At 38.4% G+C, this 26758-nt stretch overlaps 1 long non-coding RNA gene across 1 annotated transcript; it reads left to right on the forward strand.

Moving 5' to 3' along the window:
* The first annotated feature begins 1307 nt into the window (after window positions 1–1307).
* Window positions 1308–25820, forward strand: LOC142600162 (uncharacterized). The gene is made up of 5 exons (XR_012833617.1): window positions 1308–1371; window positions 1614–1699; window positions 9618–9692; window positions 24132–24262; window positions 25659–25820. It is a non-coding gene; the product is annotated as an uncharacterized LOC142600162 (long non-coding RNA).
* The last annotated feature ends 938 nt before the right edge of the window (window positions 25821–26758 follow it).

Genomic DNA, 26758 nt, shown 5'->3' on the forward strand with positions numbered 1-26758 from the left:
CCCTCCCTCCACTCCCCCTGTAACTCTCAGTCTCCCTTCTCTCTTCCCATACTCCTCTCCCTTCCCCTTCTCCCTCATTTTCTTCTCTCTTTCATTCCTTTTTTTGTTTGTGTGTGTGTATGTGTGTATAGTGGCTTTCTTTCTTTTTTTCTGCTGGTAATATTTTCTTTTTCAAATCATTCAGACACTTCAGCCCATGCTGGGCTGGCACAGCCACTAACAACTTCTCGCAAAACCCGTCCATTTCTTGTACAGCACATGAAATGATGCCGTTCAGCACACAGACAGTAGAAGCAAGGTGTTCAACCCTTTCAACTTTTATTTATGGCAATGGGGACCATATTGCTGGAGGTACTAAGAACAGGTTTACTTTCTGAAGGAGCCAAATTTGTCTAAATTGTCTCTGGATGGAAAACTATCTGTCCCAATAGCCAGTGGAAACAGCTCTCCTGATCTGCCTCTACCTTTTATTATGAATTTTAAGTATGTTTTGTGAACGATTAAACACCTTCACTCTTAATCTCATTCGTATAAGGCCCTCACCCAGGACCCACTGAAAATGACAGAAAGACATTCATGAATTTGAGTAGACTTTAGTTCTGACACTAACACGTGTCCCACTGGCTTAGCCTTTCATAAGTCAGACAAATGAAAAATAATGTTAAGCACATCTATCAAAAATAAATACCAGTTGTTTTCTAAGGTCTTTTTCTCAACAGTTCCCACTGATGCAGGCTATAGCGGGCTTTGGAATTTGATGTTCTTTTATTGGCTTGTTCCTTTTGAAGCAAACTCCAAATCATTGTTTTGTTTTGTTTTGTTTTGTTTTGGGGGCTCACAAGTGTTTAAAACGAACTCCCAACATCTTGCAAGTTACAATTGTACTCGTAAGTACAGTAGTGGGCAATAAATAAGAAAGATTAAGCATTCTGTAGCCAGGTTATAGTGGAACAACAACAACAACAAAAGAGCCTGCTGCATTCTTTCTAAACAAAGAAGCATAATTGGAAAAAATCATTTTTATGTTCTCTTACATTAGATGGGACCACTGAGTGAAACATTCACTGATGAATTACTCCTCTAATCTGTGGAGGAAAACCAGCTACTGGCGCATTAAAGAGTCCTGGAACAGAGCCATGAGAACTAAATGGCTAAAAATGAAAACAGGCAAACATTTGAAGAGTATTCTACAGAACACAGATCTTTCAACACCTCCCCCTTTTCCATGGCTAATTCATTGTCATGGAAACTGAATTTATCAAAATGTTCTTGTTCACTCCTAGTGACCCAGTGAGTCGACTTACAGAGCTGGTGAAAGGTAACTCAGGCTGAAGCAATTTTTACAAATGATATGCAGCAGTTCATAAATCGGTAAATTTTGAATGGTACTATTGTGTTTCCCCAATAGTTTCCCCTAGTCTCAAAAGACTCTTTTTGTGTGCAAGCTAGAGGTGTCTGAAACCCTTACTAATAACTTAGCATGGGAGGCATGTATGAGTTTAGCTCCTTTCTTCCCCTCTGCTCCCCTTTAATTTGTTTTTCTTCTTACCCTGTGAATTTATGCTAAAATCCTGTTATTTGTGTCTTTTATTTACTTCATGTGCTCTCCACAGCATTTTCCTTTGCTGATCTGTAGCCCAAGGATGCAAAAATCCTTCATCACCTCATCACAAACATCTCTTCTTATCTGTTGCTGAAGGTAGGTGTTGACTATATCAAGTGTAATACACAGTGACTACTGTAGGCAGCCAGCTTTGCCAAATCTGAAATAACCCTGGAACTCTAAGTGCTTTCACCCTGTCTCAGAAGGTGGGGTTGCTTGTATTTCTTCATCGTACAGGAAAATTGTCATATAATTTGAAGGTTTTTCAGCTTCCATGTCACCGACAAATTCCGTCAAGGTTGATTTTTACTTTATTTTATGTTAGCAATTAGTGACTTGTTGTCATGGAAACCACACTTCACATGATTCTTGAACTTAAATGGCTGAATGTGATCATACAGCAGCCCTTCCTTCTTTAGGCTCAGTAGTTAAAGTCTCGCTTGTTGTGTGTGTGTCATCTTGATTACAGAATCACATAAAATATCTCTAAACACACAAAATAATAGCAGAGGGCTACATCAATTAAAATGGAGTATTCAATAATTCATCCTTTAATTAAAGCTCTTCCTTTTCCTATTGCTGTAACCTTTCAAGTGTTAAAGCAGACATAAGAGCTAATCATTTGTATGAAATATCTTTTCTAATTAGCAGTTTGTGAAACAATAATGAAGGAAAATAAAAAATGGGGATTTTAAATACTTTTGCTTTTATGCTTAATGCAAAGAATGAAAACAAAAACAATTTAGAGAAAATATTTTCTAGAGGATAAGTCTGTGTCTGAGGTTATAGATGGTATGTATTTATGTACACAGAAAGGGATGCATTCAGTTCAGATTTTGTTGGTAAACAGATGAAATGACTCAGGATATAAGAGTCAAAGGATATGTCCCAGTATACTGTGAGTAGCAGACACATCTGAATTTGGTCATCCACTAAATATGTTGTATCTGCAAATCAAAATGTTAAAACTTTACTTCAGAGGCTACATTTTTCGATAGCATTCACACTAAAGGATTAGTACACTTTATTTTTTTCATGTGAGCAATGTCTTCACCATTTAGAAATATTCCAGAAATATTCCTGCAACATAAAGGTCTATTTCCATTGAAGATTTTTTAGATTGTATTGCTATAACAGTAGTGGCAGAGTAAGCTGAAACAGACCAACATAAAGACCTGTGTGGAGTCTCCTGTTCCAGAGTATGATAATTCTTTGGGTTTGGTTAATCCACTTCCAAAGTATCTGAAGACTTTTATTTATATGTGCGTGTGTCTGTGTGTGTGTATATATATATACACTTTATTTAGAAAAACTGTTTTACATGCAAGAGTTATGCAGATATGACTACAATATTTTAAATTCGCAGCTTGTACCATTTTAATTTCATTGTCTAGATAAATGGTTCATTTGGTTGCATGTTCATGTCTGTCTCTGTCTGATTCTTGAAAAATACTGAATGGCCTGTAATCAATAAGAGTTCAAGGTACTTGAACTTCATAGGAAATTATAAGAATCAGCCCTGGGCACTTAAAATTATAAATGTCACTCTGATGAATGCTAACCAGTAGATACAGTGATTTTGAAGACTTTTCTTGTGCTTGAAGCATGAGAAGACTCAGTCTTGAAAGGACACTGCACTTTTTATTAAACTTTTCAAAAGTCTGTTTGGAATATTAGAACTAATCTAAAATATCCATTAATGTAGCTCTCAGAGAAATGTAGTTCAAAGGCACAATAAAACAAATTATTTCCTGAGGTAACACAGCTGAATTCAACGTTATTTTCTCCTATGTCTCCTCCCATGTATTGGACACTCATTAATTGGACTCATTAACTTTACACAGTAAAGATAGTTGTTTTCTTTCAGTGATACAAAAGCAAATACAGTATGATTTCAGCATGCATTTGCTGTGTTCAGAGGTTGTGTACAAAGAAGCAATTTTGAAGTATTTTAGTGGAAAAGTATTCACTTATTCATTCAGTATGCTGTATTAGTACCAAGCATTTGATTGAATACATCTTAAAAAAAAAAAAAAAAAAAGGGAAGAAAAAACCAGAAATAAAATTGTCAGTGTCTTATACTTGTGGTAGTAAATATATCTTCCAGAAGGTAACATAGTTATGAAATTTAAGGTATTTACTGTATGTTTTTATTAACCATTAAGAGAATAGATACATATTTCACCACTTGCTGTATGTTTCTGTGCTCACTCAAGTCCTAGGAAATCAAAGCAATTATTCTGAAAATGATGTAGAAAGCAGTGTGAGGCCAGAATTTGCCTTGTATTAAGACACATTGAATTCCATGTTATCAGACTAGGTATGGTATTTCCTGGTAAATCGTGAAATTGGGCTTTAAGCTCTTTTCAAACTGTTCCTCCTTGTTAACGTGTGAGATTATTCTTGGTTCCTGTTTCTTTACAATTACTTCTTCAAATGTATCTTTGCAGCACTAACTTCTAAAATTTCTTAGGAGTACAGTCTAAACTTAAAATTTCTAAAATCACAAATCTAGTAGTGATAATTGTATTAATTAGCCCTGTGGTAGCTACAACACATGTAGAATCTTTCTTGAACACTTCCAGTACATGTTGGTGTACTTTCTATTGTTTTAGAGAGTTGTGTTAAATTAACACTTCCTACTAATTTTACTCTGTAGTTGTTTTCACAAATGTGTGAAATTTTATCTTTTGTTTCATTAAAAATGCAGAAAATGAAAAGGATTAACTCATTAATCCAAGTTTATAAGAGAGTGAAACATTTGACCTTGCAGATGTATGCCCCAGAACTATTGTTATTATTACAACAATTTTAAATAAAATATTATGAAAAGAAAAATGCAGAATAGTATTCTTCAGTATGCAAAATTAGGCAAACAAATACTCCTTAGAATCAGATGTAAGTGTAATTTCAAAAAAAGAAGCTATAAACCAGCTGATTATCTTCATTGTGTGGGATTTCTTTGGGGTATTATTTCAGTCTTGTAATCTGTTTAACATTTTTGTACTTGGAAAGACAATAGAATATGACAGGTTCTTTGACAGTTTGCTAACACAAATTAACCTAATTTATGGGAAAACTGGCTGTGTGTGAACGTCTACTTTTGCAGTGCTTTGTAAGGCAATCTCTAAATTGCTGACTTTCTGGGAGGTCTGCTTCCTAAATTTTAGGCATTCTGCTGAGTAATAATACTTATAATATAGCATGTGTCTTTTGATAGGCTTGCATATGGATGACCTTATATTATTTGTAGGGGAAATAAAGAAAAAAGACATGTTTGATACTTTCTTTAAGCTAATAGAAATTCTCAGCATTGCATCTGTAAAACACTGCTGCTTTGCATAGGATATCATTAGGGTAACAGAGAGGGGTATTTGGACGTGATTTATTCTTTAATTCGTAAAGAAACCATTCAAACCAAGCTTAATAGCAAATATTTCATGATAGGAATTTATCACATAGAAATAATATTAGCCTAAGGGAAATGCTTGGGATTATATTTGTTTCTTTATTTCTATCTAGTCTGACAAATGAATAAATGATTGTCCTCTAGGAACAAGGAAAAGAATACAGGAGAATCTGATGTCAATGTAATTCCCTTGCAAAGTCATGGCAACCAAAATAACTATTAGACTTTTCTTATTTTGCTAAATTTCATATTGATTGTGGCTTAGAATTCTTTTATAATCAGGTGAGAGGTAATATATAAGATGGGTGAGGATGATGAAGAATATTTATGAAATAAAATCAAGCACCAGTGGATTTTATAAATAAATTTACAAATGAAAGGGTCCGAAGGTCCTGCCTATCCACCTTCTAAAAGCATGTATATTTCTCCTTTCAGTTTAAGATATACTGTTGAATAAATTTTTCACATAGCTAAACATCAGGAGAAAACACAAAAAGTTATACAAACCCCAATGTTACCTCATAAATATTTTGTTGTGTAGAACTCCTGGTACTGAAGGAAGGACCAAGAGGGTCATTGGAGGGGTGTGTGTGTATGTGTGTAAATGGCATTTTCTAGTCTGAATTTTGCAATGAAAAAAAAGCTATGTCTTTAAAGAGAAATATTTGCTTTGTGGAAGGAATAAAATAAATAAATAAAGAAATGGCTGACTTCTTTAGTACTCTAAGCCTGGACTGAAAATTTTCACTTAAGGCTACCTTTTCTGAAAGTCTTTGCTATCAGTTGTATTTGTTCTGGATGACCTACATTTATGGTGGTAAAACCTTTAATGTATAATCATATCATCATATTTTCTGTACATGTCACATATGTTAGAAATAAACTATTTTAGGTGCATTTCAAAGCATTAAAGTATGTTTATGGATTATCTCTTGTACTGTTAATATAAAGTTAGATCCCTTGGTTACTGTAGGTCCAATTGTGTGTAAGTTTCAGAGGGAGCCTTTGAAACCTCTAAATATAGCTTAAAAGAGTTTCTCTATATCTAAAATGTCATGACATTAACATCCAGTATCTTGGGATACTCCAAAGTTAGAAACTGGGAAACTGTTCCTTTCCAGTAGCATAAAGCTCCAATTTCTAGCCTTACAAGTCTTCAAAGAAATGGACTTACCTTCTGACATTTTAGATATAAAAAAAAGGTTTTGTGAGTTCTGCTCATCCTGTATATTAGGAAATCATATTTTCTGAGGAAAATTTACTGATCTGAAAAGAGAAATAAGTAATGCATCCCTGTTATATTTAATTTAAAATAATATAATAATAATAATAAAATCCCTATTGGTTCTTTACAGGTATTCTGTAGTTCTGGTTTTTATAGGAGGGGGTCTAGGTCATAAAACCTTTGCTAATTAATCACAGAGATATACAAATTATCTTATAATCAACTGCATATTTATGAAAAGTGGACATATGTAGTTCTGTGTGAAACTAGAGTTTGAAGATGCAGATATATATGCTTTTTTATGAGCAGAGAAAGGAGATTTTATTTGCTGCTATTAAGAAGGAAGTTCAATTAAAGGGAAAAATACAGATGTAGTGTGTACTTAACTTTTCTTTGACCCAGTGCTCATCAGTGGTGATTGGCTATTCTGGGCTTTTTTGGTGGTGAGACTGAATCTGTAATTAATTGCAGATATGAATATCAAAAGAAATTTCCTATCATCTCAGTTCTCTTCAGTAAAGCATTTCGTTGCACTAGATGACAAATCAGTATCTGAAGTTGTACGTCACGGTCAGACTACTTTTCCATTTAGGGCCTGTTGCGCAGTGACTGAAAAATGGTAAGAGTGGTTCAGCTCCATTTGCTGAATAACCTGGAGGTCCTTAGGGGAAAAGGGGAAAAATCTACTGTGTCTCAGAGACTGTTGGATCTAACCTGTATTCCTGGCATGCAAGTAGCATATTTCTCTTGCTTGCAATACCTTGTGTTAAACTGGCTTTGACTAGTGTGATGGGAATATCAGACATCTCCCTAGAGTAACATTTCGCAATACAGCAAAAATACTGTGCAGTTATCTGTATGTTTGCACAGGAAATTATATATACATTTCTGAGCTGGATCAGTAATGCTCCTTGATATTGTACATGCCAGCTTAAAAAAAGAGAACTTGTTTTCTTAACATCAAATCCAGGAATTTCAGTTGCCAAATGTCCCAACTTTTTTTTCTGCCTAGGTACCTTGGAAAGGCCTTGTTTTTAAAGTGAATTTTCACAGCATTATGAAAATCATGTCTTGGATGGTATGGAAAGAACTGAGAGAACCAAATTCTATAGTTTATGTTAAAACATGCAGCCCAAAATAACTTCAGAAATTTATCTACCAAACCGCAATTTGGTTTACACCAACGTTAGTATTTCATACATAGTGTCTCCAAGAAATACATATTATCTGTAAATATACATATACATTAACAAATTATTCATTAAAGGTATAGATCTAGATACATATATTGATTCCTTTAATGTACAACAGTTTAAAGAAATTCTATATTATAGCTATAACTGTTTACATAGGAAAACAAGACTTTTAATCATCTTATGGCCTCAATGTTTTGTTGGTATCATATCTGACTTGCTAATAATCTATACAAATGATCAGCACTAACAGTGATGACTCAGGAAAGACCAACAGTTTCATTGCAGGAAAACCGGAATATTTAGAGACTGAAAGCTCAAAAACCATTTGAATTTATGTAACTAGCAAGTGCTTACTAGATAGTGAAGGCATGCCTAGTTCAATATAACTCAGATGTCAGTTGAACTGTTTTATTTTCCTTTTACATTTTCTCTTCCTTTCTCTATTTTCTTATTTCATATTGTCTACTTTCTAAATGTGAGGTTCTAAACCAGTTATTCTTAGTCATCTTGCTATCAGAGAAGACTCTTAGAGAGATAAGAATGGATAAAATTGGATAGATTTTTTTCCTCCAGCTTTTCCTTCTCTCTGACAGATGTTGACCATGATCTGAAGTGAATTTTATCCCGAAAGTAGCTTTATAGACCAATTCTGAAGTAACCTTCATATATTGAGTTCATTGTTAACAATTATAAACTGTACTTTCACATTATCTATCATGGCTTATCACAAAGAATCCCTGTTATTCTTTCTAGCCAATTCAATAACCCTGACAGTGCTGTAGTGGTGGTGATGTGTGTTTGCATGTAATTGGGGCATGGAAGCATCCTTCACTGATATTTTCTGTTCCTGGGAGGCCTTGCATAGAGAGAGGATTGATCAAATGGTCTCCTACACGAGTGCCATTGCTGCAGGCTGGTCATTTAGGGTGGCCAACCAAAGACAAAATTGAGGCCAATAAAATAAAAAAGAACACAGAGGTAGCTAGAGGCAGAAAAAAACCTGTCAGTCCATTCTTTTGTTATAGCTGTGCTTCAAGCATCAGCGCTTGTAAGAAGCTCCAAAGTGGCCCTAGGATGAAGCCCTGTAATTGGAGGCAAGCAAGGCACAGATGCTACCTTTTATTAAATATCAACAGAATTTAACAGTGCCAACAGTCCAGTGCTGAAGGAGAAGGAAGGATGGGAAGGAAATTCCTTCTCTGGGCTAATTTCATGCTTACTGTCCTTCAGATCTACTTATCAGATCTGTCATTATATGCTGTGTCTCTGTCAGAGGCAGGCTATCTATAAATACCTGGATAGCTTTATGCACTTGAGCCATGTATAAATAACCTCACGAGATGCTGTAGGCTATCCTGCCTGGCTCCCAGCTGCCACTACTGGACGGTGCAAGTCTCTTGTAAGTCCAGTGTGGTATCTGTCAGCCCTGCATACACATCTTTACTTCCTTGGAGTATCTCAAAAGTCGTTAGGCGCTAATGTTCAGGTAACCGAATCCTTCCCAAAATGCTAAATGGACTCCTTAAGTGGATGAAGGCATATATCAGAGACGTTAATAAATCTGTGCATTAAAATGTTTATTTCTCCTGTCTCCTTGTCACATTAAAACTATGAAGGCTCGTAGAAAGAGGCAAAAACATTGGGTCAGACTTCTCTGCTCATTGGTACCTTGTAGTTGTTTGCCTTTTTTTTTTTTTCTTTAATGAAAAGGAAGTGGTTAATTTAATTTAGAGAGAGACATTCTTGGGTCCTGGTAGTTTGCTATGGTATGGCTTCATCCAGATGCAGAACAGATTTGTTAAGGCTATTATCCATTGGGCAGATTTACTCCAGTTCTTGGACTTCTCTATATTCTAGCCAGTAAGTACAAACAGGTTTAAGAATATCTCTAATCTGAGATTTCAGGTGCCCTGGCCCTTCACTGCATTCACTGAAAATGGAACAAACCAGAGTCATTTAGAAGTATCAGCCTTATTTGCTTAATTATCTCTCTCTCCAGATTATTTGAATAGTGCTGTGTTGTGCAGATCTTTGTCTAAGATCATACAGGAAGGAATTTTATATAAAGCTAATTTACTTTGTCTACTCCAGCAAATTACAATAATGAATTGAAAAACATTCATGACAATTTAGTTAGTTTCAACTTGTTTGTCACTGAACCCACGCAGTTCTCTGTTTCTTCAGACTGACCATGTACAAGCTGCAGTTGTGCTGAAGGATGCCACCCTGAAATGGCTATTCAAGAGTCATTACTCAAAGGTAATTGTACAGCTGAAAGGTGTTCAGTGCTGACAGCACCCTCCCTCCTTCGCCTCCCCTCCAATTCCCCAAGCTGCTACAGGAAATGCTAGCTATATAGATAGTCCCAGGAGAGCTGCTTTGCTTTGCAATGTTCATGCCAAAAGACAGCACCATTTTTGCCTGAAGTTCTCTTTTATGACATCTACAGATCAGCATAAAGTACCCTGCAAAATTAATTGAATTCTCCAATAATTGTTTTAAAGCCAAATGCCATATAGAGCCTTAAGATATATATGCATTTTCAAACGTCTTTGTAGCCTGATTTGGGCCATTTACCTCATGAAATCTCAACTTACGTCTTAGTGCATTAATGAAAATGTGAGCCAATGTACATTTTTTTTCTTTTCTGCTTTTCTTTTTTGATGTGGATGCTTTTATTTTCTGCTACAGTGAACATGTTTCTTAGGTTTACTTGATTTGTCCACCTGTTGGTGACAATATGAGCAAGGATGGGGGAATAACAGTGGGTAGATATAAAGAGAAAGAGAATTGTGTCAAAGAAGATTAGGAAGAAGTATACAGACACAGCAAATTCAGCCTGATAGATGTAGGAGATTTAATAGAGCAAGGAAATCCAAGTTTAGTTCTCCAAAGCTGTCTAAACTGGGGACAATACTCCTCTGCAGTGTACTGCACTGGTTCCTGCTGCACAGATTCTCCAATTCCTGCACACCGAGGGGGTCTGCTGTCATGGATGTTGTGTTAAAGAATGAACTCACTGCACTACCACTTAGTATAAAAAATGTACATCTGTATCTCCTTATACAAACTGAGGGGTGAGACTGGTCACAACCAGCTTGGATCAATGAAGATACAGTGAGGTGGACATTGTGGCATTTGGAGGATTGCAAGGAGCTGAGCACCTGCTGCCACATAAAATGAACAGAGGTGTTCCTGCAGAGATAAATTCTAAAGTGGATCAGAAAGGTTAAACACTTGATTTGGCGGGCGGGGGGGGCGACGGGGCAACAAAAAAAGCAAGAAAAAACAAAGGTAATTTGTGGACAGAAAGAGTTTTAGTGTGGAGCAGTCCCTGTTATGGCTATATAACACCCACCGAGGGTATTGTATACTGAGAGTATTTGAATGTAAAGTACCAGAAGTTATTGGCTATATTTACATTAATAAGTAATTAATTGAAGGATCAGGAGATCAAAGCAGGTCATGTTGGCATTTACATCTGCCATACCTGAAGTCTGGGGTTTTGCACTGGATTTAGCATGATTTCCTAGACTGAACATCCCTGCCTTGTGTATGGCTCAAAGCAGTCCAAAGGACTCGTCACTGTTTCACACCCTTATGTCCATCATGACATAGTGGCACATTTGGTGCATACATGAAGTCACATTTTGTGTTTAGATTCCTGTGAAAGAAATCAACTTTGTAATGGCTGAAACTACTCTGAGCTGAATCCCATGGTTTGCTCTAGAACAAAGCCCTAGATATAATCATTGTTTAACGTTTAAGAAATGCATAAAAATTCATAAATCTGTTGTCGATAGCAATAGAACAGATTCTTCATATATCACAAGGCGTGTCTAATTGTAAATCCAGCTTCAATGAATTTATTCCTAATTATACTTGAAAAAATGAAAAGACAGTCAAGCTCCATTTGAAGAAATTGATCACCAGGTCTAAGAATTACACTATATATTCTGTTTTCCCTCATGTGCCTATTCTACCTGAAACCAAGCAGATATTATATAATTGCAAACATTTATATAAAAGTATTATATAAATGTAAACATTAATTGGGGTTATGTTAAACTTCTTTTTTTTTTTAAATTTCCCCATCTTCATCTGTTTGTACGTATGCATATAGGGTTTCAATACACTCTTTTTTATTAGTAATTCTTTACATTATTCATTTGAAACAATGACTGTGCTACGTGGTGCTAGTACTGTTAAGTCATAGGTGTTGCTGAAGAGTAAGTGGTAATATTATACATTCATTCTTTTTATTTATTAATTTAGCAATTTTATTTTTCAATGCAGTATGTTTCTCACATATTTTGCATTCTGGATCTTCTTTTATTATGCCATTTCCTCCTTCTTTTTAAAGCACCACTAATTCACCTCAGTGCAGCAATAATGAGTAACTGGGAAGGAGTTTGGAAGGAGAGAGAGGGAAAAAGAGAGCTATTGAAGTAAATGAAGCATTAGCCATGACTGCTGCACACGCCAGTGTCTGTTCTGAACTAGCGTCATATCCCCTCTTCTGAGCATTAGAAGGATAACTCATTTCCCAGAGCATTCCATGCTCAAGGGCAATAGTTACCTTCACCACAGAGAGAATTAGCACTGGCTGGTATCATTTTGGAAATATGTAGCAATTACTTGCAGCAGAAACTCGGATCTCAGAATCCCTTAATGAAGAATGACAAAGAGCTGAGCTCAGAGATGGTGGCCCAGAGCTGCTAGGTTCGCTGTTCTACACCGCTGGTTCGCAGAATCCCCATGCAGATCATCTTCCCTTTTCTTTTTCTGTCTTTCCTCCTCCTTTCCACCTGTCTTTACAATCTGATCAACTTCACATCTCAGCTGTATTACCCTTGTCCTTTGCATTGCATTTACTTATGATTGCATTTGGCTCATTTTTTTTGACTCATCATAACTTAAAAAATGAAAATGTTTAAATGAACTTGTGCTGGTTTTGGCTAGGATAGAGTTAATTTTCTTCATGGTACCTATTATAGGGCTATGTTTTGGATTTGTGCTGAAAACAGTGTTGATAATGTAGAGATGTTTTAGTTACTGCTGAGCAGTGCTGACACAGAGCCAAGGCCTTTTCTGCTTCTTACCCTGCCCTGCCAGTGAGCAGGCTGGGGGTGCACAAGGAGATGGGAGGGGACACAGACAGGACAGGTGACCCCAACTGACCAAAGGGATATCCCGTATTATATGATGCCATGCTCAGCATAAAGGGGCTGGAGGAAGAGGAAGAAAGAGAGGGAGGTGTTCAGAGTGATGGCATTTGTCTTCCCAAGTAACCGTTACGCGTGATGGAGCCCTGCTTTCCTGGAGATGGCTGAACACCTGCCTGCCCATGGGAAGTGGGGAATTAATTCCTTGTCTTGCTTTGCTTATGTGCACAGCTTTTGCTTTACCTATTAAACTGTCTTTGTCTCAACCCGTGAGTTTTCTCACTTTCACTCTTCCAATTTTCTCCCCCATCCCACTGAGGGTGAGTGAGTGAGCAGTTGCATGGTGCTTACTTGCAGGCTGGGGCTAAGCCACCACAGAACTACCTTGTACCGTTTGTTGCCTTGCATAAGCGTGCACTCTTCCTTGTTTTTCTTGGAAGTTCCCAGGATAATTGCCTTTGGTTTATATTATTTGCCCTTCTATAATTCACAATGAAAATTTATTTTACTTTGAAAGTCTTAAGGATGTATGAAAGCTATGTGTAGGTGTAAACTCCTGCAACTAACCAGGTATTTACACTGTTGGGGGTAGCATAATAGATAGACCTCATTTGGAATTATGCCATTTGTGATGAACCAAATAAAAAAGATAAGGTTAAAGCTCACTTCTAAATATGTGAACTCTCTAATGGCATTTATTTTCAAACTGATTCACAGCAAATGTTAAGACTGAGGTTGTGTATTGGGTTTGGCTGAGCTAGAGTTAGTTTTCCCCCCAGCAGCCCTCACAGTGCTGTGCTGTGCATTGGTAGCCAGCAAGGTGTTGATAACACACTGGGGTTTTGGCTGCTGCTGAGCAGTGCTGGCACAGCACCAAGGCTGTCTCGACAACATTTCTCCCCCCCATTAGCAGCAGGCTGTGGGTGGGCAAGATCTTGGGAGGGGATACAGGCAGGACAGCTGACCCAAACTGACCAAAGGGATATTCCATAGCATATGGTGTCTGCTCAGCAATAAGAAGGTGAGACATAGGGGGAGGAAGTGGGGGGCATTCGTTTTTTTCAACATTTGTTTTCTGGAGCAATCACTATGGGTACTGAAGCCCTGCTCCCCAGGAAGTGGCCTGACATCACCTGCTGATGGGAAGTAGAGAATAATCTTTTGCTTTTGCTTTGCTTCTGCGCAGGGCCTTTTGCTGTATTTAAACTGCTTTTTTTCTTGACTCATGAGTTTGGGGTTGTTTTTTCCACCTTATTTTTCTCTCTTCCCCGTCCTGCTGAGAAGGGGAGTGATAGAGCGACTTGGTGGACACCTGGCATCCAGCCAAGGTTGAACTACCACAGGCTAATGCCTGTTTCTCTAGGTAAGTTTAATTTTACATACTGTTATGAAGGTAGCTTTAATTGAAAAAAATGTGCCCGAATGAATGTCTGAGAAATACCACAGATAAATAGCTACAGAGCTTTGAATGGATAGTTGCTTGGCACTAGTGCTTTTCTTTCTGAAGGGATCTTGGAGACTCATGTGTTTAAAACACTTGTGATTAGAGATTATATTATCATAAGCATGCTGGTGTCTCAGACGTACAAATTTCATTGAGCTAATGAAATGCTGCAGAATGGCTTGCAGCTGGACTTCATGTCACTAATCATAGCCCTCTGAGCCCAGCAGTACAGCCAGTTTTCAATCCATACTACTTTCCACTTATTTCATCCATACTTCCTCAGTTTATCTATGAGGATGTTATGGGAGACAGTCTTGAAAGCCTTACTAAAGTTGAAATAAACAACAGCCACTTCTCTCCCCTCATCCACTGAGATAATCATCTTGTTCTGCAAGGCTACAAGGTTGATCAGGCATGACTTTCCCTTTGTAAATCAATGCTGACTACTACAATCACCTTCTTTCCTTTTATATGTTTGGTTTCCAGGGTTTTTTGCTCCATCGCCTTCTCCAGGGCTGAGGTGTGGCCAACTGAACTGTAGTTCTCTGGATCCTACTTCTTGTCTTTCTTGAAAGTAGGAGTGACATTTGTTTTCTTCTAGTCCCTCAGGAACCTCTCTTGAATCACCATGACCCTTCCAATTGAGATTGGCTTCATGATGATGTCAGACAGCTTCCTCAGCATTTGTAGGTGCATCCTACAAAGGCAAAGACCCCAGTGGCTGGAAAAAAAAGGAAACATCACACCCATTTTGAAAAAGGGTAAAAAGGAGGATTCTGGGAATTACGGACCAGTCAGCCTCACCTCAATGTCCAGTAAGATCATATAACAGAACTACCTGGAAGTTTTGTCAAAACACGTGGAACACAGAGAGGTGACCAGAGACAGCCACTATGGCTTCACCAAGGGCAAATTCTGCCTGAATAATCTAGTGCCCTTCTACAATGGAGTGACTACATCTGTGGACAAGGGAAGAGCTATGGATGTCATCTACTCGGACTTTTGCCTCAGTCTTCACCAGAAAGTACTCTAGCCACACCACCCAAGTTGCGGAGGGCAAAGGCAGGAACTGGAAGAATGAAGAACCACCCACTGTAGAAGAAGATCAGGACCATTTAAGGAACCTGAAGCTGCACAAGTCCATGGGACCTGATGAGATGCATCCACTGGTCCCGAGGGAACTGGTGGATGAAGTCGCTAAGTGACTCTCCATCATATTTGAGAAGTCGTGGCAGTCTGGTGAAGTGCTCACTGACTGGAAAAGTGGAAACATAACTCCCATTTTTATAAAGGGCAAAAAAGGAAGACCCAGGGAACTACAGGCCAGTCAGTCTCACCTCTGTGCCCAGCAAGATCATAGAGCAGATCCTCCTGGAAACTATGCTCAGGCACATGGGAAATAAGGAGGTGATTGGTGACAGCCAACATGACTTCACTAAGGGCAAATTGTGCCTGACAGATTTGGTGGCCTTCTATAATAGGGTTGCAGCATTGGTGGATAAGGGAAGACTAAGTGATGTCATCTACCTGGACTTGTGCAAGGCATTTGACACTATCCCGCACAACATCCTTGTGTCTAAATTGGAGAGACATGGATTGGACAGACGGACCACTTGGTGGATAAGGAATTGGCTGGATGGTCGCACTCAAAGAGTTGTGGTCAATGGCTCAATCTCCAAGTGGAGGCCAGCGATGAGTGGTATTCCTCAGGGTCGGTAGTGGGACCAGGACCGTTTAACATCTTTGTCAGCAACATGGTGTGATTGAGTGCACCCTCAACAGGTTTGCTGATGACACCAAGCTGTGTGGTGTGGTTGACAAACTGGAGGGAAGGGATGCAAAACTCATAAAGGTCGTCAAGGCCAAGCACAAGGTCCTACACGTGGGTTGATGCAATCCCAAGCACAACTACAGGCTGGGTGGAGAATGGATTGAGAGCAGCCCTGAGGAGAAGGACTTTGGAGTGTTGGTGGACAAGAAGCTCCACATGATCTGGCAATGTGCACTTGCAGCCCAGAAAGCCAGCTGTGTCCTGGCCTATGTCAAAAGAAGCGTGACCAGCAGGTCAAGGGAGGTGATTCTGCCCCTCTACTCTGGTGAGACCTCACCTGGAGTACTGCGTCCAGCTCTGGGTTCTCCAGTACAGGAAGGACCTGTTGGAGCAAGTCCAGAGGAGGTCCACAAAGATGATCAGAGACCTAGAGCACCTCTCCAACTGAAACAGTTGGAGTTGTTCAGCCTGGAGAAGAGAAGGCACCATGGAGACCTTACTGCAGCCTTCCAGTACCTAAAGGGGGCCTACAAGAAAGCTGGAGAGGGACTTTTTACAAAAGCTCAACACTCTTTGATTAAATTTCTGGAGAAGCTGTAAGCTGCCTTCTAAGGATGCTCTGAAATTATTAAATCTGTCCTGAATAGGAAGAAAAGTGACATACTTTTAATTTAAAATTCACTAAAATGCAATAGCTTGATGTAAGAGTACTCATGATATCCACCTACAACAGACTAACAGAAAAATGAAAGAAAGGAAATGACAGAGTTGATCCCTAGGAATTCTAACTGCTTTAGGAGGGTTGATAGCATTGCTTTAACATTGCTAATCAAAAGTAGTTGGGCCATGGTGTTAAATCACTAATATTTCATCATAGAATCATAGAATGGTTTGGGTTGGAAGGGACCTCAAAGATCATCTAGTTCGAACCCCCCTGCCATGGGCAGGGACACCCTCCACTAGACCAGGTTGCCCAAAGCCTTATCCAACCTGGCCTTGAACACTTCCAGGGAGGGGGAATCCACAACCTGTCTGGGCAACCTGTTCCATATTTACAATGTTTGTAACTTTGGTTTTGATTTTAATTCTATTACTAATTGTCTTACATGATAGTAACCTTCAAGAAATAATTTATAAAAATTAGTCTGATTTTGGATGCTGTTAAATAATGTTAATTTTGTGTTCTCTCTTACATTCATGCTCTGCCAGCATTTTAATGTTTGTGGAGCAAATGAATAATTTCTAAACAGTGCTAGAGGGGCACTGTGTTAATTCTTTCAGAGAGAAAATCCTTACAATTTTAGTATGCCGCAAGCACCGCTGGTTTATGATAAGGTCTTTGTAGAAGTGCAATAAAGATGATGGCTTAGTTAAAATACTATCAATATACTTTGTTAGGAAATGAAAACCCCAATCTTTCATGCCTTGTATTTAAATGAGTGAATCTTCCTATCTTTCCTTTAAAGAATTTCAATGTATACATGGGTAACCTGTTATGATGGTTTTATTTTTGGTGTAATTGTTTGAATATAGAAATATTGCTGGCAGTAAGAGTCAACCCTCTCTGAAAGAGTCCTGTTCTGAGGGAAGGGTGAATATACATTGGGATGAACAAATACCATTGCAGATATCTTTTTAAATTCAAGTGTAAATACAAATGCGTATGCTCATACAAAACATGTAAAAGTATAGTCTACTAAATATCTTCACGTTTTGTGAAAGCATTCAATAATATGCAAAGCTGAATAGATTATTAAATAAATACATCAGGAGAAGTCATTTAAGATTCTTGTTGCAGATTTTGTGTTCCATCACGTGTTCTTTGCCCATAGGTTTCAGCAAAGTGTGCTAATGGCATGTGGCACTAATATAGAGAAGGGACTACATAGTTTACCTTCCTGTGGCTGCTTTTGACTGCAATAGACCGTTTGAAGTGTGTGCAGGTAGTAAGTGCAGAGAGAGCACAAGGATTTATTTGACTGTCCAGGAAAGTTCAATTATCTTTTTGTGGATCTCTCATCACATGTGTAAAATAGGGGTGTAAGTAATTTGATCAAAGCTGAGCAACAGCACACCAGCAGCACTGTGACAGGAGCTCTAGATACAGCAGTTCGTTATGTATCATCATTTTTTCTTCCCACTAAAACCTAATAGGATGGTATAGCTTTGTATCCCTGCTGATAAGGCCTTGTACGCATTCTGTATGAGAATGTGTATTTTGAGTATGTTGTCCTTCTGGAATATATAAATAAAAATTTTGAAGGCAGACATGAGTGTCCTCATTTTAAAAGTTTCCTTTTCCAATAAGAACATTTTTTTCAGCAAGTAATCGGTAATTTCAACACAGTAAATTCTAGCTATATTGATTTGTACTCCTAGGTCATTTGAATGCTTTAAAAAAATCCCACTCTTGATATATCTAAAATATTGCTGAAGATTGTTATAGATTCTGTCATGCGTCCCTATAATATTTTTTCAAGTCACTTAAGTAGTCAGTTACAATATGAGTTGTCTGTATCCTGATGTTTTCCACAGATGATGTTGGCTCACAGTCATCCATTTATAAGTGTATTGAGTCTTCAGCCAGATATCGAACCTGGATGTTATGTTGCTAACAGTTCCACTGGCTCCTACAAATGTTGCTATTATTTTCTTGACTTCCCTGGTGCCATACCTTTGACCTTCTATTTATTCGGTATATTATAATGATTCTGCTACCGTGAGGTAACAGCTACTGCTATTCTCTAGATATTGTCAGGTAGAGTGCTTTTCCCCATGATAGTGTGGACAATATTTTCCTGTGACAAGACAACAATTTTATTTTTTCTCCTCTTATTCAAGGACTCTTTGTGAGCCAGAATGACAAAATTAACATCTGAAGAGCTGGCATTTTTTTCACTGTCCCATCAATCTTTGTGAGATAAATGCTTGGCAGATTCTGAAGATAGAGTATGTTAAAACAGAGACAGTTATAATATTAATATAAATTGTAGTCAAGATGTAATTTTTTTTAAAGACATATATGTAAGTGCCACACTGAAGAAGGCAAGTACCATTAGGTTCAGTTTACAAATAGAGAAACAAATTCGAGAAGTAGTGGGACTTCCCCAAGTTTATGCGTGGGATTGTAAGAAGCCAAATTCACTTTCCTAATTTTCTATGAAAAAGATAACTTGATACTTAGTTAGATCTGTCACAGAATCACAGAATTGCTGAAGTGGGAAGGGACCTCTGGAGTTCAGATAGTCCATCCTCGTGCTCAAACAGGGTCAGCTACAGAAGGTTGCCCAGGAAGTTTAAACACAATAGTCATTCTTTGAGGATAATGTGATTTTCCTACCTGGAATTCAGTACTTCAGAAGATTAGACTCCACTGTTAGCAATAATTTGTGCTATGCTACCATTTTCTATTGTAGTTAGATACGGCCAGTTTTAATATTTCTTCTGTGTTTGTCATCTAGGAAAACTCAATGAGCACAGAGTAGCAATCAATTGATAGTAAATAGGTATCTCTGACAGTTTAAAAGAGTCCCAAAGAGGATGACAGGAGAATGGTACAAGACAATAAATAATTTATAGCTGGAGAAAATTAATCAAGAACCCCCAATTCCCTCTGTCCCCACACGCAGGTGCTCAATTATAGTACCTCTAAGAAGAGGCAGGAGACCAATAACCAAACATCTGTAACACAAATGAATTTAACTATTAGGGAGGAAAGTCTTGAAACATATAAATGCACTGAAGTAACCAAACCAAATTACAATACAATGTACATTTTCTTTGTATAATGTCTTTCATTATGCTATTTCCCAGAACTCTTCACATAATTAAATAATATAAATGCTATAGAGTATAAGTGAAATACAGCAGCAGTCGAGAGATTTTCTAATGGAGGCAGAGAATGTATTCATAAGCTAATTCAAAGAAGTGAGAAATTTAGAAAAACAGAGATAGAGAAATTCAGACAAAGATGAAAAGTTAGTAAGTTAGGCCTTGGCATTGGACGATTAAAATAAGTGGAAGTCATTGCATTGTCCTCAATGGAAGCAATATAACTCCATAGGGTAACAAGGAGTTTGCTGAAGGCAGCGGAAGCACTGATGGAGAAGAGTAAAGACAAAGACAATGACAGTGATTGTTCAGAAGAGGGAACAGGAAGAGGAGCAAATAGATATGTGAGGTCCCCAAAGAATTTTGGAAATAGTTGCCTGTCTCATTAATGGTTTTCTTCATTTTGATGCCTGCATAATGCAGATGAAATAAGTGAATTGAATTAACAGACCTATCCCAGTTTAAAGCACAGAAGGGACCTAACGATGCAGTTCAAAATGGTTCCTAAAATGGCTGTTGATCCATATACATGTAGGAATAGTCCTTTCTATTCCATTTGTACCTCTGCTGTTTTATAAAGCAGTAGTGCATGAATCTACCTGGAACATTGCTTGTGACTTTTGAGACTCCCAGGGCTAATTCAATGGGTTGCTCATCTGGTTGCTTCAATGTTAAAACACAGTTTGGCTGTTGCTACTGCTATTGAAGACCATTTCTGTTTGACTTCTGACAAAGGAGGTAGGTAATAGTTTATGTAACATAGCTGTATTTACTCATCTATTTTCTTTTTTTTTTTTTTTTAATTGAATAAGGAATAAGGTAGTCATACGTATAGTTTTTTATGCATCTTGACTTTATATAGACATACATATATATGTAATTAAATTCAAAGCTTATTTCCTAATTTCTTTAGATTATACCATTTATGATTCTAGTTCCATATTATTTTGGGCAGGTTCTTCAAAAACATTCCATAATACTCAGTGATCTGTCATTTTTGCTTTGCATTCATATTTCTCTGTCAAAAATACTTTTTCCTACTCTTCCCTTTTTTTTGTTTAGTAACCACATGGAGGTGGACGATTCACTTCTCTGGTGAAATATAATTATTTTTCATTACTTTCTAAGGATCCCAGAATGATTCATCCCTCTCTCTTCTCATTATGGCTTATAAAACTATTATTTTCCTCTTAGGCAAAATGAGGCCTTAGTTGTTGTCATCAAAATCTTACTATTGTTGTGCTGATGTAGTCATAAGATTTATTTCTACACTATTCAGTTCATGAATCCCGCTAATAGATTCATTTGAATGAAAAACAGTTATGACCTGTAGCTGATGAAGGTACAAGACCCAATTCCCTATTGTTTGACACAACTGACAGTCAATTAAAAACATACAGAAAAGGGAAAAACTATCAGAACAGATTTTATTTTTGAGGTATGCAAGTGACCACCTGCAATAAGAATCAGCAGGCACAGGTGTCCTACATTAACAGATTTCTTTTCCACAGGCAGATTCTAGATGACTATTAACAGTGTTTTATTAAATACACTTTCACCAGTTTTGTGAATATTTTTTTGGTACGGGTTTTTTTAAATATCTTTTATTTATAATAGGAACTTCAGAACGTAACTAAACAGCCTTCACATCGCCTTTACTTTTTCAGCATAATTTAGTTTTACCTGTTTTAGTAATGTCAGTAATGTTGCTTTTTCTGAATAATACTGTCCTGGTTCTGGCTAGGACAGAGTTAATCTCCCAGGGAGCCAGGACAGGTGAGCCAAGCTGGCCAGGGGCTATTTCATAACATGTGACGTCATGCTCACCATAAAAGGGGGCTAGTTGGGCAGGGGCGGGTTTGGTGTGGCTTGGGGACGAGTTGAGCATCAGGTCGGTCGGTCAGAGGTGGGTTTGGTGTGGCTTGGGGACGGGTTAAGCATCAGGTCGGTTGGTCGTGGGATCAGTAAATCGTTCTCTGTTATCACCCATTGTGAATATCTGTTATCAGCACTGTTGTTGATTGTTTCCCTCTCCCTTGCTGTCCCAGTAAAGTGCCCTTATCCCAACCCTTGAGGCTTTGCCGTTGTTTTCCTGTTCTCCTCCCCATCCCGCCAGGGGAGGGATGAGCGGCCGCGTGGCACTTAGCTACCGGCTGGGGCTAAACCACATCAAATACATACCTCTTATGCTTCAGAATGTGGATATACTTATACTGCATTTGTTTAATTTCAATTATATTTCTAAATTTCTTCATCCTTCCCGTTGCTTTGTGTAAATTGGTTTCATGTTGAAGAGTATGCAATTTCACAATTAACCCATTTTTATTCAGTTAACAGTAGGCCAATACTTCTGATTTCATGTAAATAAAAATTAAAAAGCATCTTTAATTTTATTTGGCATTTTAAAGCAAGGTTTCAAAAGCCACTTCTGTATGAAAGTAAAGACCTATTATAGCTTATATGTAGTTAGACATTGTAAATGGTTGTTTAGCTACAGAATTATTTTTGCATGTGTGCGGTTGGTTGACCCTGGCTGGAGGCCAAGTTCCCCCCAAAGCCGCTCTATCACTGCCCTTCTCAGCTGGACAGGGGAGAGAAAATATAACAAAAGCCTCCTGGGTCGAGAAAAGGACAGGGAGAGATTGTTCACCAATTCCCATCAAGGGCAAAACTGACTCAACTTAGAAAGAATTAATCTAATTTATTATCAAGCAAAGCAGAGTAGAGGAATGAGAAATAAAACCAAATCTTAAAACCCCTTTCCCCACCCCTCCCATCTTCCCGGGCTCAACTTTACTCCTGATTTCTCTACCTCCTCCCTGTAGCGGCACAGGGGGATGGGGAAGGGAGGTGGTGGTCAGTTCATCACACGTTGTCTCTGCCACTCCTTCCTCCTCAAGGGGAGGACTCCTCACACTCTTCCCCTGCTCCAGCCTGGGGTCCCTCTCACAGGAGACAGTCCTCCACAAACTTCTCTGATGTGAGTCCTTCCCATGGGCTGCAGTCCTTCACGAACTGCTCCAGCGTGGGCCCCTTCCATGAGGTGCAGACCTTCAGGACCAGACTGCTCCAGCATGGGTCCCCCACGGGGTCACAAGTCCTGCCAGCAAACCTGCTCTGGCGTGGGCTCCTCTCTCCACGGGTCCACAGGTCCTGCCAGGAGCCTGCTCCAGCATGGGCTTCCCATGGGGTCACAGCCTCCTTCTGGTGCATCTACCTGCTCCGGCGTGGGGTCCTCCACGGGCTGCAGGTGGAATCTCTGCTCCCCATCATCCTCCATGGGCTGCAGAGGGACAGGCTACTTCACCATGGTCTTCTCCACAGGCTGCAGGGGAATCATTGCTCGAGCACAGGGAGCGCCTCCTCCCCCTCCTTCACTGACCTTGGTGTCTGTAAAGTTTCTCACATATTCTCACTCTGGCTGAAAAAGCTACCGCTCCTTTTTTTTTTTCCCCCTTCTTGACTATGTTATCCCAGAGGTGCTGCCACTGTCACTGATTGGCTTGGCCTTGGCCAGCAGTGGGTCCATCCTGGAGCTGACTGGCATTGGCTCTGTTGGACAAAGTGGAAGCTTCTAGCAGCTTCCTACAGAAGCCACCCCTGTAGCCCCCTCATTACCAAAACCTTGCCATGCAAACCCAAAACAATGTGTGAACCTTTGAAAATTAGTCCTCAAAGTTCAGCTTCAAGGGGTACTAGACACCTAAAACAAGACTCAGGAAGTCTCAAAAAACATGGGTACTGTCATTTAAGTGTGGGTCCAGGCCCTTTCTCCAAACTTGCATGGTGCCATTTTTGAGTGATTTCTGGAAGGTAATAGAATTGTTCTTGCCATTTCATTCCTCTCCTTGCAGCACTGATGGGCCAGGTGATGGCATGGCTCTGAATTTGTCAGTTTCAAGTCTATTTTACACATATATTCCAAAAGATGTTTTAGGTGATGCCATATGGCAAATATGGAACAGATAAGTTGGTCTTGACTATTATGGAGCAGATAAGTTGGTCTTGACTATTTTGTAGAACTGAATACCACGTACTGCAAGTCACTTTAAATACATATCGAACTGATCAATAGGTATTATAGGACTCATTTTAACTTATATGGATTTAAATCGTGTGGAGTGCTTGCCAAGGAACATGCATTAGCCTTCCTGTGGACCTGCTCTCCACTGAGCAGTGCAAATGTACTCTACAGTCAGTATTACTATGTAAAGGAATCTTTATTGAGTAGCTCTCTATACATAAAAATGTTTAAAATTCACTGTTCATGTCCAACCTGAAATGTCCTTATTGTCGTCATTTCTTCTTTTTGTGCATAACCAGACCTGCTCAGTCTAAGAACACCCACTTATGTCTTATTGGGGTCTAGAAAGTAGGAGCTCAAACAAGTTGAATTAATCCTATAATAAAATGCTGTTAATCTTCTTTCTTTTTAAAGTCTGGAATTTTTTTTTTCCTTACTTCCTCACTTTTCTCTTCCCTGATAGGTAGGTCAATCACTGGAGAAACAGGAGATCTTAGTCCTTCCTATGTTTTAGTACAAAGGATATGAAACCGAACGTTGCCACCTGCCAGGAGTGCCATCTAAAAACTCAGTTTACAAAGTATGCAGAAAAGGGTGAGTCAAGTGGAATTGTGTGGAGATCTGAATCCATGTACCTGTGAATACTGTAACACTGCAGTACCACAGGAAATGCGCAGGATCAGGAAAAGCATTTTAAGAAAGAATAGCTCCATAGTCCAGTTCTTGAAGTAGTCCCATACCAGGGGATCATCATAAGTTTTTGTCTGCCAGCTTTTGTTATGTATTTTATATGGAATAGTCATTGAACAATAATTGCACACTAGGCCCAGCAGAGAATTTCAGATCTAAATCCAAAATGAAGAAGGGTGCCTAGGTTTTTGGGACTCAAGTTCCAGACACAGTATTGAATTTCAGACAAGTTTAGCGATCAACATTGCCTCATGTCTTATTTTTGTCTTCTTGTTCATCGTATAGGTTTTTTCATTCCCCTTCTGAGGTGCTCTTCATGCCTTGTACACAAGTTAAGTGTACTTACCTCTGAGACTTGAATTTCATTCTGGGAACCAGGCTGAAAAATTCAGTGTTACAGTGTATCTAAATTAGATAAGTATTTTATTGCATCTAGTCCTCAGTAACATGGCTTATGACACAAAAGAAGTGGTATGGAAAAGATTACCCACACAACATTTTGCAGAGGTAGACAATGCCCCCCTGTTTCACAAGCGTGATTCATAATATTGAATTACAGTTTGACTCATCTGCTTGATAGAATATGTGTTTCTGATTTGATTAGGAAACAGGTTCTCTTCTGAGAGCTTTTCCGCCACCTCTTCAACATTTCTCATCAGCTAATAAATTTCATTGCTTGATTTAAATTGTATGATTCAACAATACGTATCCATATTTATGATTTTCCAATCAAAATTCTAGAATTAGTAACAGTTGTAGTTTGTACCGTTTACTTTGTGTCTTCAAGATGTCCCATATTATCAACTTAATTTTTACATCATCATGAAACAGTACAGATTTTCTTTCTTTGGTGGATAATTTCTGTATTTTTTTTTCCAGTCTACAGATAGCGTAAATTATGCCAGAGTACTTTGTGGTTGCTTTAAGGAGCTGGACAAAGAGGTTATAAAAGTGTTGGGATACGACCTCCAGGCAGCCAAGGCCATGGAGTGGAACTGCTCCATTCTTTCTTTAAAGGGAACATACTAAAATCAATCTTTACATCTTTCAATCTTTAAAGCTGTGTTTTGTCAGAAATATAACAAACAAAAAACTCCAAATAAACTCAAACTAGGAAAAAGAGTCTTCCTTTTCAGCCAGCAACTCTTAAATTGAGCAATTTCTAGACAGTCTGGATCCCCCTTGTTCACCTCTGCTGTGAGAAAGTTCCTTGTTTTTCTTTTAAGTCTCTTGGCTCCATTTATATTTAAAATTCCCCATTTTCTGTGTTTTTCTCTGACTGCTTCACTGTGTATTTCAGATATTTTGTCCAGCGGAGCTTGCTCGGTCACTCCTGAGAAAAGGCTAAGTCTTCTGGGGCAGGAGTCAATCTGGTCCAGAGTAAAACAGTCATAACAAAGCACAAAGGAAAACTTCCTCCCTTAGCCCCAGCAACTACAATTTTTACAAACATCATAATGCTCACATAGTAAGTTATAACAAATAAATAACATAAATATTCCTTTTGTTGCAACAGCTCACAGATTTTTTTCTCCTAAGAATCTGTAAAGAAGGAATTTCTGAAAAACAAAAAAATACTGAAAAAATTTCTATAAGTGACAGGAATTCTACGCTCAAAAGTGTTGTGTTTTTTTACTGGTTAAGCCACATTTTCTGTATGTAGAAACATTTTCTTTTGTTCTCCTAAATATTTGTAATTGTATCTATCTCCATTGTAGCTATAGCAAATGTATGTTATAGCTATGCTATATGTAAGCAACAATATTCAGTAATGTGGCCCATTGTTTTCAAAAGAAGTAGCTATTTGGATAACACAGACCTTCTGCTTTCCTACTTAAGAAAATGAAAACTGAATTTTTAAAACAACTTGACTCCAGTTCTCTCTAAAATGGTATTTCTTTAAATTACATCATCTTAAGAACTGTATCCCTTAGCAGCAAAAGTCTTAGCCATGTTGACCAAACTATTATTCATGGAATAAGGGACAAATCAAAAATTGAATATTTTTTTTTTCTGAAGTGGTTGCAGAAACAATTTTCTGTTTTTTGCTTGTGCTTATGTTTGCAAACACATCTTACACCAGCTGAAGTTTAACACTGAGAGGGTATTCTGGATGTAGTCTGGCCACATAAACCCAGCCATGGCACAATGTTGATGTTAAGCTAGTAGGCATGACCACCTAAATTAGAAGAAAATGGCTGCATATAGACTTGCATAGGAAAAGACTGAGTAATGTGCTCTGCTGTGTGATCTTTCTGGGGGAAAGATGGATATCAGCTAATCTGAGCATTGTACCCCAATTTTGGTTGTATACTTACTTATAGACTCCTCCAGCATCAGCAAGAATAGCTGAAGAGCATTTATGGGTTTCTCACCCTGCTACTTCTCCCAGAGCTCATT

Source organism: Balearica regulorum, chromosome 1 (genome assembly GCF_011004875.1).
Source record: "Balearica regulorum gibbericeps isolate bBalReg1 chromosome 1, bBalReg1.pri, whole genome shotgun sequence".
NCBI lineage: Eukaryota > Metazoa > Chordata > Aves > Gruiformes > Gruidae > Balearica > Balearica regulorum.